This window comes from Xyrauchen texanus, chromosome 30, assembly GCF_025860055.1.
Source record: "Xyrauchen texanus isolate HMW12.3.18 chromosome 30, RBS_HiC_50CHRs, whole genome shotgun sequence".
Lineage (NCBI taxonomy): Eukaryota > Metazoa > Chordata > Actinopteri > Cypriniformes > Catostomidae > Xyrauchen > Xyrauchen texanus.
This window is the reverse complement of record NC_068305.1, coordinates 1,746,044-1,758,431: the sequence shown is the minus strand read 5'-3', so window position 1 is coordinate 1,758,431 and position 12,388 is coordinate 1,746,044. Positions and strand designations below refer to the sequence as shown.

At 47.6% G+C, this 12,388-nt stretch overlaps 1 pseudogene; it reads left to right on the top strand.

Annotated features, from left to right (window-relative positions):
• Positions 1-12,388, top strand: part of LOC127623567 (laminin subunit alpha-2-like) — a 241,100-nt pseudogene that overhangs the window by 69,706 nt on the left and 159,006 nt on the right.

Below are 12,388 nucleotides of genomic sequence, written 5' to 3'. Positions count from 1 at the left end.
ATGTCTATGGTCTGCCAGGCTCTAAATGCGGCAAAGGTGGCTTTTTTGATGAAGGCAGTGTTTGAAATATAAAGACATAATTTCCATTAAAATCATAATTTCATACTCTAACATCATAATGCCCTGTTTATAGGTATGTTTGCTATATTTTCTATGCAGGACAAGCTCGTGTGTGTTTCCATGAAAAAAAAAGAAAATTCAAAGTAATCCCAAACTTTTGAGCGGTAATATGTGTGACTCGTGATTGCAAATTGGTAAAATACACACATAATGCACCCATACACTATTATTTCTTACCTATTTTGATTGTCTCATCTTCCTGTGTCCAATTTGTCTTGAATTTTGGAAGCAGAATAGCAGCGGCCACCAGCTCTGGGTCTTCCAACATAGGGCCAAAGCGATCCTCAATGCCCACCTGCAAGGCATCCACAAGCGGCTTGCAGTACTTCAGTGGTAGCTTGATCCTGTTCAGCTTGATTTTCAGGAGCTTGACGGTTGGAAGCAGCCACCCCATCTGGACATTGGTTTCAGCTTGCAAAATGTTAGTTGCTTGGGCGACTGGAGTCATAACAGCAGCATACTCTGCCAGGAATGCAAGTTCAGCTGGATTAAACCTGTGATGAAGACAAGAATAAGAGACAATAATATATATAACAGCAAGAGACAAAAAAAAAACAGCATTGCTAAATGATCGGATCATTATCATGCAATGATAATGCATTTTGGATATCATGTAATGATAGTGAGTTAATCATTCAATGTTAATCATTCAATTCAATGTTTTATAAGTAGACAATATGGACCAGAATTGAGTTTGACAGAAAGAGTGCCATATGAAACATTTTTAAACTTACATTGGAACCTTCAAATCTGTGCAGAAAACTCTCATTGTTGCCTCTCCCTTTTCTTTCACTATCCTGAGCAGTCTCTCCACAGCCATGAACACAGAGTTCCAACTTGTTGCATTTGGTCGCACAAGCTGGAGGGAGCAAGCATCTTCCACAGTTTCAGCTGCTATTGAGGATCTTGAACACTTATTCCAAAGTGCATTGCACTTGCCAAATGTTGAGTAGCATAATTTCTTGTATGCGTCATTGGACACTGCCTTGCTGGCATCGGCAGTGGCTATTAGGTTTAGAATGTGGCATGCACAATGCTGGTGTTTCGGGAGCTGGAACTCAAAACCATCATTCTCATCCAAAAGTGAAGATACATCGACAAACTCTACCTCCTCCTCATCTTTGTCTGCTTCTTCTTCGTCCTTCTCTTCCTCCTGAACTAGAGCACCAGCATTGTTATTTCCATCTTCACCGAAGTCTTTGAAGGCTTTGATGAAGTTGGAGCCATTGTCCGTTGTTGTTCTGACTATCTTCCCCCGAATTTCATACTCAGCATGGATATCATTAAGTGCATTTGCCAGAAGGTCGAAAGTGTGAGAGCCTCTTAATCTTTTACAGGCCAGGGCCACTGAGCACCTTTTTAAATATTCGGGGTCAATCCTGTGAGCCGTGACTCCAATGAAACTACGGCGCCTGGCTGACCAGCAGTCAGTGGTTGTTGCGATGTGGTCAACAGTTTTCATGGCCTCAGTAATCTTGATCTTCATCTGTTTGGCAGCATCATCAATCATAGATGTGAGTGTGATTCTTGTCATTATTTTGTTATTTGGGACCAGGTCTAACACAAAGTCGCGGAAAGCTTCTTGCTCTACAATGTTGAAAGGCTGAAGTCCTTGGACAACAAACTTCATGATTGCCTTGTCGATAAATCTCTGGGGCATCGTGGTCCAGCTACCCATTAATGTGGGCTGCTTGATGGAGGGGAGGAATCGCAGCCTTCTTCTTTCGCTTTGCAGATGTGAGTTCCTCGTAACTACTCAAGTGGCAGTTATGCTTGCTCTGAAAAGAGACAAAAAATATATAGTTTTACCTTCACAGAATTATACCATGAGCAACATTATAGGTGAGTGTAATAACTGCTGACACACTATTGATAAAAGCTAAATTAATTCAATTAAAGTCAGTTATCCACCATAATTTGTCAGCACTTTGGTTTCATTACCAAAAAAGTCAGAAGAGAAATGTGGTCACAAATTGGCCTAGTCATGTATCACAAAATGCATGTAGCCAACACAGCTCTAACAAGCCATTAGCAACTTATAGTGGATTAACAGAATGTAAGGTTCAAGGTTGACATTCACTAAGACATGTTGGGGCATGCTGGTAGCGCGAACGGATAACTCACTTGATGCTACATTACACAAAAAAAATCGGTAACACTTTACAATAAGGTTCATTAGTTAACATTAGTTAATGTATTAACTTACATGAACTAACCATGAGCAATACATTTGTTACTGCATTTGTTTATCTTTGTTAACGTTATTTAATAAAAATACAGCTGTTCATTGTTAGTTCATGTTAGTTCACAACATTTTAATAAAGTATTAGTAAATGTTGAAATTAACATTAACTAAGATTAATAAATGCTGTATAAGTGCAGTTCATTATTAGTTATATTATATTATATTATATTATAAGTATATATTTAGTAAGTATATTATATAACTTACCTTGATATGTTTCTTCAAATTCGACAGTGAATTTTTGAAGGCCATTATTTCGCAGTCATTCGGGAGGCAGAGTAAGCACTTCATTCGATATGAATTGTCTTTCACTCCAATAAATGAAAACATTGACTATAAGTAGGGCCAGGGGTGGTCTCCTTCCTCACCGCCATGATCACTCGAAGTGGAAGGTGTTGAAGGTGGTGTTTCTTTTTCTTCCATCACGAAACAAAAAGCTTCTCTATGGATGCAAGCAGCAGAGCGAAAGGCAGAACGGGAGCGCGCGCGGTATCCTTGATCGCTTTATTCGCTCAATGATGAGCCAGCTTCATGATCAAACCTGGTGACAGAGCCATCTACCGCTCTGGCAGTGATAATGTGGGTTTGTAATGATTGATTCGTAACATTTTATAATAACGAGTAACGATGCAGCACATAAAAAATTTATCGGAGTAAAAGTATTAAACTCATCGAAAATACAGTACAGATACAGCCTTTTAGTACTTAAGTACAGTAGTGAAGTAGTTCGACTTCGTTACTATACATCGATTGTTTGCTGCCTGCCCTGAACCTTGCCTGTTTATGACCACGTCTCTCTCTCTCATTTGTCTATGCTGTTCTATTGCTGGAGATTTACCGTGCCTGTCTGTTTATGATTTGCACCTTTTATAAGAAACTGCAGATGGATCTAAACCCCATAACTACCACCCCTGGAGTCTTTAGTTTGAATCCAGGTTGTGCTGAGTGTCTCCAGCCAGTTCTCCTAGGCAACCAAATTGGCCCAGTTGCTAGGGAGGGTAGAGTCACATGAGGTAACCTCCTCTTGGTCACAATTAGTGGTTCTCGCTCTCAGTGTGGCATGTGGTGCATGTTGTGTATGTATCGCGGAGGGTAGCATGAGCCTCCACATGCTGTGAATCTCTGTGGTGTCATGCACCTCATATTGCCTCTGCTTCTGAGATAGTCAATCCGCTCATCTTATCACATGGCTTGTTGTGCATGACACCACGGAGACTCACAGCATGTGGAGGCTCAAGCTACCCTCCGTGATACACACACAACTTACCACGTGCCCCATTGACCCACCCGGATCCACCCGGATTGAGGTGAGTAACCATGCCATCACGAGGACCTACTAAGTAGTGGGAATTGTGCATTCCAAATCGGGGAGAAAAATACAAATTATAAAAAAAAGAATTATGGAGGCCACTGTGCTTATGGGAAATTTAGCCAAAACATTTTTGTAGCCTTCCCCAGATCTGTGCCTCGACACAATCCTGTCTTTGAGCTCTGCAGGCAGTTCCTTTGATATATATATATATATATATATATATATATATATATATATATATATATATATATATATATATATATATATATATATGTAAGAATAATTGAAGATGGACCGTTGAATTGTTGAAATATAATGGACACCCGAGGTGGTAATGCGATCACTATGCACAGCGAAGTTATAAACCTTAACAACTTTTTTATCATCCCCACTGAGATGCAGGAGTGCTGTCACGATTCACTGTTGTCTACCCTGTGTTTTGCCTCTGTCATCTGTTCCCCATGGACTACATTTCTCATAATTCCCTGCCCTCATCACTGCCAACTGTCTTCTGTTGCCCTCACCTGTGTTTCATTTACTCATTAGTCTTTTTGTATATAATGCCCTGTTGGTTGCTTGTTCTTTGTCAGTTGTTGAATGTACCTGAATGTGTACCTACCGTGTTTTGCCCGTGCCCTTCATGGATGTTTTCGCCTGTTTATGTTTTTGTTTCCCATCGTGGATGTTTTATTTGTTCCTTTGTTTACCTGTTATTTTGTACTTGTTTATTTCTGTCCATTAAACTCTTCTGCTGCACCTAGATCCAGCTCCTTAACTTCCTTCCTATTCGTTACAGAACAACTGACCAAAAATGGATCTAGCGGCGACACTACCCTGAAGGAAGTCTATCGGATCGGACTACCAACATGCCTGTGGAGGGAATTGCCGAAGACCGGAGATTATACATGGAGGGAGTATGTGGGGCTAGTTTTGGAGACATTCGCTGCAGAGGAACCACCTCCCTCAATCCCGGTTTCAGCTTCTGAGCGTTCCACGCCTGCCACGGCCAACGAGCCAACACCCACGCCTACCACGGCCAATGCCCACTCCTACCACGGCCAATGCCCACGCCTGCCATGGCCAACGAGCCAACGCCCACACCTGCCACGGTCAACGAGCTGGAAGTCTCGTCCGTCCCAGAGCCAGCGTTGCCTGCCTTGTGCGTCCCAGAGCCTGCGTTCACAGCCTTGTCCGTCCCAGAGCCAGCGTTCACAGCCTCATCCACCCAGAGGAGGAGAAGAAAGGCTTCTGTTTCCCTGTCTCCTCCATCCAGGGCTCCGCCTTCCACAGCTCCGCCTCTCGAGCCTTCCAGGGCTCCGCCTCCAGAGCCTTCTACGGCTCCACCTTCTACGGCTCTGTCTCTAGAGCCTTCCACGGCTCCACCTTCTACGGCTCTGTCTCCTGAGCCTTCCACGGCTCCATCTCCAGAGCCTGCCACGGCTTTGCCTCCTGAGCCTTCCATGGCTCCGCCTTCCATGGCTCTGTCTCCTGAGCCTTCCATGGCTGTGGTCCTATGGCCACCTCCCGGGCCTCGCCACGCTTTGTTTTTGAGCCTCTGTTCTAGAAGGACCGGGGCGAGGCTGGCTGGCTGACTCCTTCCCCTGAGTGCGGCGAGGAAGGAATTGCCCGAAGGCTTCCTCGTGACTCTTTGCCTCCTGGAACCTGGTGATAACTACATTCATAGCATCACCAAATAAGCCATAACTCAAAACCGGGGCATCAAGAAGGAAAACATTGTCTTTGTCTCTGATGCCCGACAGGTTGAGCCATAAGTGTCTGTGGCAGTGGGGGCGTGGTCAAGCGCCCGTCCGGGAGAGAAAAGTGGTAAGGGCGCTTACACCTGAGCTAAATTAAGCCTAACACCTGTGTTTAATTGCAGTAATGTGAGGAGAGCGGATAAAAACAGCAGCCACAGAACATTGAGGGGGAGAACCCAACACGAAGGCCAAGAAGCTGCTGTGTTAAGATTGTGTGTAAACTCTTGATTTATAATTAAAAAGGAACCTTACCTGAAATCTGTCGCTGTTTCCATCCCTTCCTCAGTGGAAAACGCTACACTGGTGCCGAAACCCGTGAATTCGAAGGAACAGTTGTCCAAGCTATGGAACAGAGTCGCCCCATAGAGTCCTCCCAGCTGGCGGAAGTCCTCCAGTCCCTCGCTACGCTCCATCAGAGCCACCAACAATCCCTGCTTGAGCTCCGACAGGACCAGGATCGCCGGTTCTTTGAGATCATGCGGGCTCAAGCAGAGGACCGGCTTGCCATCCGGAGCCTCCTCAGCCAGGAGGCCGCTCCAGCCGCAGCCGTGACCCCGGACACCCGCGCCACACTGCCCCATCCGCGCTACAGAAGATGGGGCCGGCAGATGATCCGGAGGCGTTCCTGGACCTCTTTGAGCGCACGGCGGAAATTTGGGGGTGGCCACGCGACCAGTGGGCAGCCCACCTAGTCCCTCTCTTGTCCGGGGAAGCGCAATTCGCGGCACAACAACTTCCGGAAACAAGCCTCCTGGCTTATACAGACTTGAGGAGAGCCATCCTGCAACGGGTTGGTCGGAACCCAGAAGAAAGTCGCCAGCTCTTCCGGGCCTTGAAACTGGATAAATTCCCGGAGGGGGACTTCCCCTTGGAGCAGTCGCGGGATGAAACCCTTAAGCACGCTTTTGACCAAGTGAGAGTAATCGATGGTCAAGAACTCCGGCCGGGCGTCGCCATTTCATATCCATATTTTTCGGTTATTAAAGATCGGTTGTACAGAGTGATGCAGGACGCTCAAACAAAAGAGGAGGTGACACAATTGTTGATTCCACGGAGCCGCCGGGAAATGGTTTTCCAGGCGGCTCACTATAATCCTATGGCCGGTCACCTAGGGGAAAGGAAGACACTTCTCCGTCTAATAGCCCGTTTCTATTGGCCGGGCATTGGCGGCGACATCCGCAGGTGGTGTGCGGCGTGCCGCGAATGTCAGCTGGTAAACCCACCGGCCACCCCAAAAGCGCCTTTGCGCCCCCTTCCATTGATCGAGGTCCCCTTCGAGAGAATTGGAATGGACCTCGTCGGGCCATTAGAACGGACGTCACGCGGACATCGCTTTGTGTTAGTCCTGGTGGATTACACAATGCGATATCCGGAAGCAGTGCCTCTGAGCAACATCTCAGCATGTAGTGTTGCCGGGGCACTCTTCAAGATAATCTCCCGGGTGGGGGTTCCGAAAGAAATCCTCACCGACCAAGGCACTACTTTTATGTCACGAACACTTCGCGAACTTTACGAACTATTGGGCATTAAGTGTGTACCATCCTCAGACAGATGGACTGGTGGAACTATTTAATAAAACACTCAAAAATATGATTCGTAAATTCGTGCACAAAGACGCTAGGAATTGGGATAAGTGGCTGGACCCTCTGTTATTCGCAGTACGAGAGGTTCCGCAAGCCTCCACGGGGTTCTCCCCATTTGAGCTGCTGTATGGGCGACGCCCACGCGGGGTCCTCGACATCATCCGTGAAGCTTGGGAGGAGGGACCTTCTAATAGTAAAAATGAAATTCAATACGTTCTTGATCTTCGAGCAAAACTCCACACTCTGGGGCAATTAACACAGGTGAATTTGCTCCAGGCTCAAGAACGCCAACGCCGGCTGTATGACAGGGGTGCTCAGCTACGGGAATTTGCACCGGGAGAGAAAGTGCTTGTATTACTCCCAACATCAAGCTCGAAATTACTCGCCAAGTGGCAAGGACCCTTTGAGGTCTCACGACGAGTAGGGGACCTCGATTATGAAGTCAAACGTACCGATAGAGGGGGCGCACGTCAAATATATCACCTCAACCTCCTGAAATTGTGGAGGGAAGAGGCGGCCTCTGTGACGTTGGCAACGGTAGTTCCGGAGAGGGCGGAGCTCGGACCGGAGCTAAACAAAGCCTGCAATCTTAACACCCCGGTTCCTTGTGGAGACCACCTCTCACCGCGCCAACTCGCAGAGGTTTCTGAACTACAAAAGGAGTTTGCAGACATGTTCTCTCCTCTACCGGGCTGCACAAACATCATACAACACCACATCAAGACCAAACCGGGCGTGGTGGTACGTTGCCACCCTTATCGCTTGCCCGAACATAAAAAGAAAATAGTTTGGGAAGAATTGGACGCAATGCTTGAAATGGGGGTAATAGAAGAATCCCACAGCGATTGGTCCAGCCCGGTCGTTCTTGTTCCCAAGAGCTACGAGTCTGTACGTTTCTGTGTGGATTATAGAAAAGTCAATGCGGTGTCTAAATCTGACGCGTACCCAGTGCCCCGTGTTGATGAACTGCTCGATCGGTTAGGTACTGCTCGATTTTATTTGACCTTGGATCTAACGAAGGGTTATTGGCAGATCCCCTTGACACCAATATCCCGTGAAAAAACGGCTTTCACTACGCCGTTTGGATTACACCAATTCGTGACGCTTCCTTTCGGTTTGTTCGGGGCACCAGCCATGTTTCAGCACATGCAACATCTGAGGGCCGTCCTGAGGTCGTTGCGGCGGGCGGGGCTCACGGCAAACCCGAAAAAGTGCGCGGTTGGGCGTGTGGAGGTACGGTATCTGGGGTTCCACTTGGGACATGGCCAGGTGCGTCCCCAAATTGACAAGACCGCGGCGATTGCGACTTGCCCTAGACCCAAGACCAAAAAGGGGGTGAGGCAGTTCCTGGGGCTGGCTGGCTATTACAGACGGTTTGTGCCTAATTATTCGGATATCACCAGCCTGCTGACTGACCTCACTAAAAAGGGGGCTTCAGATCCGGTCCCAATGGTCGGAGCAGTGCCAACAGGCGTTTACACAGATTAAAGCTGCACTTTGTGGGGGGCCGCTTTTGCATGCACCTGACTTCTCTCTCCCTTTTGTATTACAGACGGACGCTTCAGACAGAGGGCTGGGGGCCGTACTCTCGCAGGTGGTGGAGGGAGAGGACCGTAGAGAAGGAGTGTCTGGCCATCAAGTGGGCGGTCCTCACGCTCCGATACTACCTGCTGGGGTGGGCCTTCACCCTCTGCTCGGATCATGCCCCACTGCAGTGGCTCCACCGCATGAAAGATACTAACGCCCGGATCACCCGTTGATATCTGGCCCTCCAGCCTTTTAAGTTCAAGGTGGTCCACAGACCGGGGGTGCAGATGGCTGCCGCTGACTTCCTCTCCAGATATGGGGGGGAGTGGTAGGCAGGCCGGATGACGCCCCGGCCTGAGTCGGGCGGTGGGGGTATGTGGCAGCGGGGGCGTGGTCAAGCGCCCGTCCGGGAGAGAAAATTGGTAAGGGCGCTTACACCTGAGCTAAATTAAGCCTAACACCTGTGTTTAATTGCAGTAATTTGAGGAGAGCGGATAAAAACAGCAGCCACAGAACATTGAGGGGGAGAACCCGACACGAAGCCCAAGAAGCTGCTGTGTTAAGATTGTGTGTAAACTCTTGATTTATAATTAAAAAGGAACCTTACCTGAAATCTGTCACTGTTTCCGTCCCTTCCTCTGTGGAAAACGCTACAGTGTCTCTCCATGCTGACTAAAGAAGACATAGACCGGCCAATGGCGCGACCATCTGCTTGGTCATGTGGAGAGACAGATCCATGGCTCGACGAAGCTCAGATAAAGCCTCTTTGTCTACCGCGGTGCCCGCACTCAGGTTCTTCAACAGATCAGCCTGGTACGCCTGTAACACTGCCATAGTGTGCAGAGTATCACCAGCCTGACCTGCTGGCTGATAAGCCTTCCCCACAAGCATGGAGGTGGTCCTGCATGGCTTTGTGGGGAGAGTGGGTCTCATTAGTGATGATGCTGAGCCAGGTGAGACATAACCCGCAAGTGTCTCTTCTACTGGCGAAATCACTGAATACACCCATGCCTCGGCACCCACAATAGTCGAATATGTTGACGGCGAGGGCACAAAGACACAGGAAGTATAAGGATTCCTCCATGAACGAGAGAGCTCGTCATGGAGGTCATCAAAGAAAGGAAGGGACTGATATAGCGTTCCCTTCCTTTTTTCTTTTTCTTTTTTGGCCACCAGACAGAAATCTGTCTTCTAGTTTTGAGCGTTTGGGGGGGGTCTCTTGTTCGTGTGGCCAATCTAACTTTAGCCTGTAACCATCTTGAGTAATTCCTCAGCCGCTTTATTATTGTGCGTGGAATGTTCAGAGGTTCAGCGTTCCCCTCATGACCCGAAGAGGTGCCGAAGCGTGCTTCAGGCTTACGAGAAGGATCAGCTGGATCTGGGGAGAAAGTGAGCGATAGGGACGGACCCCTCTCTTGCTCCTCAGCCAGATCTATGCGAGAGCCCCACGATGAAAGAGTGGGCGCTGGCTCTTGGAAGCGAGACGAGTGTGAAGCATTTTGACTGTAAACAGATTGCAATGCTCGCAACCGCCCAACGCAAGAGCAGCATGCTCTTCCCCCAAACACAAAAAAGGAGTGGTTGTGGTGTAGTGGTCTAAGCACATAACTGGTAATCTGATAATCAGAAGGACGCTGGTTCGAGCCCCATAGCCACCACCATTGTGTCCTTGAGCAAGACACTTAACTCCAGGTTGCTCCAGGGGGGATTGTCCCTGCAATAAGTGCACTGTAAGTCGCTTTGGATAAAAGCATCTGCCAAATGCATAAATGTAAATGTAAAACAAAACTGGTGTGTGTCCGTTTCAGCCATAGAGCGTAAACATGGGAACACACACCGCTTGCTAAGTTTATCAGTCATTCTTTTACTTCTTTTTAGAAAGAAAAGAGCAAGAGAAAGGTTTCTGCTCACTGCCTAACAATTCTAACTCCTAACAGAGGAAAGTAGAAAGTTCTGACAGTCAAGAAACATAACACACACAGAATGATCTGAAGACAAAAGGTCTGATGATGCACGTGTGATGCATCTATTTATAGCCCTGCTACAGGTGCATTCAATGATGTCACCAACAGAGGCTATACTTTCTAGTCAATTTCATTAATATGTTGCACACATATTCACAGCTGGTCACACCTAAAGTTGTTCCCAAAGCGCTAAATCAGCGCAGCATCAAAGTGTAGCTTTTTGAAAGGGAACGCAGAGTGAAGTGGATCAACAGGAGTTGCTTTAGTCAGCTTAAATAGGTCTTGGCATTTTTGTTTAATTTCATGCATATATCCTCTAATTAAAAAAAAATAGAATAGAATAGAATAGAAAACTTTATTGTCATTGTCACATGTACAACGAAAAGATTTTAAAGTGCTGACCAGCCAGTGCATCATTCCTAATATAATTAAAAAAAAACAGAAAATAAATAGTATCTAAAAGAAGAATAAAGCAGCCTGAACAGGCATTCATATACACATACACAGTCATACTTATTGTACCAATCCTACAATCAGTTCAGTTCACTTTAGCAGCGTTAATTACAGTTATTGCAGATGGGTAAAAACTGTTTTTGAGTCTATTAGGTTTTGCCCTGATGGATCTGTACCGTCTGCCTGACGGTAACAGTTTGAACAGGGGGTGGCCTGGGTGAGAGGTGTCATTTAAAATGTTCTGTATTTTTTTAAAGCAGCGGGAACTGTATAGTTCTACCAGTGTGAGGAGAGGGCAGCCAGTGATTTTCTGTGCGGTGTTGATGACCCTCTGGAGCGCTTTCCTGTGAGAGACTGTGCAGCTGGTGTACCACACGCACATGCAGTATGTCAGCAAGCTCTCTATGGAGCCTTGATAGAAGGACACCAGCAACCTCTGTGTGATGTTGTTCCTCCTGAGTACTCTCAGGAAATAAAGTCTCTGCTGGGCCTTTTTTATTAGCTCAGAGGTATTCTTGTTCCAGGTTAAACCCTCCTCAATGTGGACTCCCAGGAAGCTGAAGTCTGCCACCCGCTCCACACAGTCCCCGTTGATAATAAGTGGTTGAATGATTGTTTTCTTTTTCCTGTAATCTATAATGAGCTCCTTGGTCTTTGCGGTGTTCAGAAGCAGATTGTTATCGCTGCACCACACTGTCAGCCGCTCCACCTCATCCCTGTAGGCAGACTCGTTCCCCCCAGAAATGAGCCCCACCACTGTGGTGTCATCAGCAAATTTCACCATGGTGTTGCCGTGGTGGGTTGGGGTACAGTCATATGTATATAGGGAATAGAGCAAGGGGCTCAGCACACAGCCCTGGGGGGAGCCGGTGCTGAGGCTTAAGGCTGTAGATGTGTGATTACCCATTCTGACCCTCTGTCTACGCCCAGAGAGGAAGCTGTTGATCCATGTGCAGGTGGTGTGTGGCAGCCCCAGGTCCCTCAATTTGGCCACTAGTTTGTGTGGGAGGATGGTATTAAATGCTGAGCTATAATCCACAAAGAGCATCCGCACATAGCTCCCCTGCTGCTCCAGATGGGACAGTGCAGTATGGAGGGCTGTGGTTACTGGCGTCCTCTGTGGATCTGTTCAGCTCTGTAGGCAAACTGGTTGGGGTCAAGGCCTCGGGGCAAGAGTGCTGTGATGTGCCTCCGGACCAGTTTTTCGAAGCACTTCATCACCACAGGTGTGAGTGCAACTGGCCGATAGTCGTTGGGATTGGAAATATGGGGTTTCTTGGGTAGGGGGACTATGGTGGAGGACTTCAAACAGGGTGGGACAGTGGATTGGGCCAGGGACTGGTTGAAAATCCTGGTAAAGACTCCAGCCAGCTGGTCAGCACAGTCCCTCAGCACTCGCCCCGGAACGCCATCAGGCCCTGTAGCCT